Here is a 3,703-nt window from a genome sequence, read left to right as displayed (position 1 = left end):
CTGCGTGGGGTGGGGGCGGCTGTGCCCTGACTGCCCTCGCCCTCCAGTAAGATGGTGAACTGGCTGGTCCAGTAGTCGTCGCCACGTAAGAGTCCAGCACCTTCATGAGGAACCTCCGCTCCTGCTGGAGTCTCCGTGTTATCCTCTATATCTGATTGAGCCTGTTCAGGACCCGCTCGTTCACCTGCTCTATCTCCCTGCAGTGAAAGGGTGAGGACTATGCCCTCATTCTTGCCCCAGGATAAATGCTACTCCCTCCATCTTACCTTGGATCCTCCATTTTTGGGCAGCCATTTGCTCGGCAAAGCTTCTTCCCGGAAGCCCAAGCCTCTGCTAGCCACACCCAGGACTTCTTTAAACTAACCAATGACAATCAAGGGAAGTGCGCACCATACATATGACCACATCCTGTGTAACAAGACACCAACTTGTGCCTGGCCAATTGGCAGGGCCCACAGTCCTTTCTCCTCCCCTTACTACAACCCCCTATAAAACCCCTCTTCCCATAGGGCTAGCTCTCTCTGCCACTTGCTGCTGCGTCAGTAAGGAGGGTAGGGGAGCCAAGCCTGGGCTTGAATAAAGACTCTTATGCTTTTTCATCGGACATGGCTGGCTCCCTGGTGTGGTTTCTTGGGGATCCTGAAATCTGGGCATAACAGCAGTGCTGACCCAGCACCTGGTACTTCCCCTTGGCACTGCGGCTGCTGGCCTTGGGCTGCCTCCTCCTCTTCGTCTTGCTCCTGGAGGCTGGAGCTGCCCAGACCTCCAGACACAAACTCCACATCGGTCTCAAGCTTGCTCTCCAGGATGTGACCACCGAACAGCGGAGGCAGTGCCAGCTCTGAGCAGGGAGGTGCTGAGAACTCCTCAAAGCCCACGGCTGCCATGGACCCCTCTCTCTGCTCCAGCTTCATTTCTCCCTGGCTCCTGGCAGAACTTCCAACCTTGCAACCCTCTTCAAGCACAAAACGACTGGCTCCATCCGATTTCATGGCCAGGCAGACAGGCCCCGGCTGCTAAGCCTCCTGGGAGTTATAGTTTTCTATTTCCAGCTTGCTTTCCTCGCCCCACCCCCACCCAGAGTCCCTGGTGAAAGGCCCTGCTTGCTGGTATAACACCACTGGCCAGGCATCTGAGTCACTCCATCTTTATTCCTGTCCAGACACCGCACAGTCTGACCATGGAGACTCTCCACTTGGGAGGCCCCTGGGTCTCCTTCTGGGGCCGGGGATGCTCCACTGCCCTGGCACCAGATCGCATGCCCCAGTGGCGACACAGCCCAGGCCCCTGGGTCTACTGGAGCCAAGGTTGCGCAGCTGCCCGGGCACCGGATTGCGATCCCCAGACCCTGGGTCTACTTCTGGGACCAAGGCTGCCTCAACCCCGGGACAGGATCACATGCCCCAGTGGCAACACAGCCCTGGCCCCTGGGTCTTCTGGGGCCTGGCTGTGTCGCCCTGGCCGGATCATGTCCCCAGGCAGAGATGAAGCCTGGCCTCTGGCCCCACCTCTGGGTGTTCTGCGATCACTGGTGAACTGAGAAGCCTGGCGGGGCAGGGAAAAGGCGGACATTCCCTCTTCCCTGCCCCACCCGGCTTCTCTGATTACCGGCTCAGGGCCAGCAAAGGTGGCTTGGCTTCTCTAATCACAAAGGCGGCCCAGTTCTCTGGCTCTTGGCTGCCACCTGGGTTCCGACACCGGCAGGCAGCTTCTTCCATCCTTTCCCTTTCGTGTCCCATCATTGTGCCTACATATGCAAATTAACCGCCTACTTTCTTGGCAGTTAATTTGCATATCACCCTGATTAGCCAATGGGAAGGGTAGTGAAGTTACGGTTAATTACCATGTTTGTCTATTATTAGATAGGATGCCAATATTGTATGTCCCTATGACAAACATAGCATTTAAATTTTCTCTCCAATACTTTCTGGAAATACTTCTGGTGCACTCCGCAGAATTTACAGTGATGTTTATGAATTCATACACCCTTTCTGCCTGAGGTGAGAGATAAATTTATTGATTTACATATTTATTAAGTATATCTTATCAGAATGAACACACCTGCAATATTTCATCTCATTTATGGGGTTGCTTGTGTTGCAAGTAATCATTGAGAGGAAAATATGAAACAAAAGCCCTTATATGTTGAATATATAAAATAAAAAATAAAGTAGTATATGAGAAGTAAGTAGATATAGTCTGTGGACATAAAATATAAATGATATAAACATAAAACAAACAAAACATAAGCCTTTTAAGGAATTTCAGGGCTTTATATTTTTTAACAGTGTCACAATAAATCCAAACTCTAAAATTGTTAAATATTATCTGTGAAATATGATTCAGACTTTCTTTGTCCTATAGAAAAAAAAGAAAAAGAAGGAAATGTGTGTGAGATCTTACAATTTCTTTATCTAAGAATAGTTATTTATATTAATAGTATGATTTCAAGATTGTTTTGTAGCTATCAGAAAGTATTCCTTTTTGGTGCTTCTTTAGCTATAGCGTCTACATTCTAGAGAGTAGAGACACATTAATATTAAAGATATGATCATGTACAGTTTCATGAATATAAAAATCAATATCGGAAAGCCATTTCTTCTATAGGTAAGAGTAAATTCTTTAGAATGTGAACTCTGACATTCTCTGGGGATTAATTGTTATTAAAAGCATTGCCATAAAGCTAGAACTCATCTATATAATAAAGAGGTAATATGCAAATTGGTCCTAACAGTGTCACAGTAACAACCAATTTGCATATTAACAGGCCACCAGGAGGCTGCGCACACAGCAGGGTGGTTTTCTGTACCCAGGCATCCGCAACAGTGGGAGTCAGGCCTGTGTCTCCGGCACCCGCAGCACAGGATTTAGGCCTGTGTGCTGAGCGCTGCAGCATGGGAGTCAGGCTTGGGTCCTGGGCGCCTGCAGTGGCAGGAGTCAGGCCTGGGTCCATCACCAGTTAGAAGGCATCTCAGGGTGAGGACCATCACCCTAGCTAGAACTCAAGATGGTCACCTGGCCTGGCCTGGCCCCTCCTCAGAGGCATCCCTTTCCTCCATGTTCACTGCAGAGGACAGACAAGGATGGCTAAGAGGCTGAGGCCATGGTGCCCCACCCTTACCCTACTCCACTGGCCTCCTTCACCTATGGCCCCCACAGAAGGGTATGTATGAGAGCCCTTCCCCTGCTACCTCTCACCACTGTCTCCAGTCATCCTTTGGCACATAGGAATATTGGCTTTCAAACGTGCCCTACTCACTTCCTCTCACCCCCTTCCAGGGCCTCTGCTCTGGATGGGCCTTTGGAATCCAGGGCTCTGGGGTTTTAAAATGGAGCTGGGGTGGGAAAGGGTAAGCAGCATCAAAGATGGCAGATATGGCCAATTACCCCTGTCTCAGCTTGACCAATTTGTTCAGCCTCAGAATGTGGTACTCAGAGGCCACCCCTACTTCCCCAGCAATGGCTCTAGGGCCTTGGCCCCAGTACCAATCTTCTCTCCCCATTGGCCCTTCCTACAGCTGGCACTTGCTGGAGCTCCATGTGACCACCCTTCTTTCCCTGTTCCTACAAAGGAGGCTGCATTTTTGTATGTTATCCTATCTAATAAAAGAGAAACATGGCAATTAGCGTATGACCGCTACCCTTCCCATTGGCTAATCAGGGCGATATGCAAATTAACTGCCAGCCAAGATGAGGGTCCCGT

Source organism: Myotis davidii, unplaced genomic scaffold, assembly GCF_000327345.1.
Source record: "Myotis davidii unplaced genomic scaffold, ASM32734v1 scaffold236, whole genome shotgun sequence".
Taxonomy (NCBI): Eukaryota; Metazoa; Chordata; class Mammalia; order Chiroptera; family Vespertilionidae; genus Myotis; species Myotis davidii.
The sequence above is the reverse complement of the archived record's forward strand: the minus strand, read 5'-3'. Positions refer to the sequence as shown.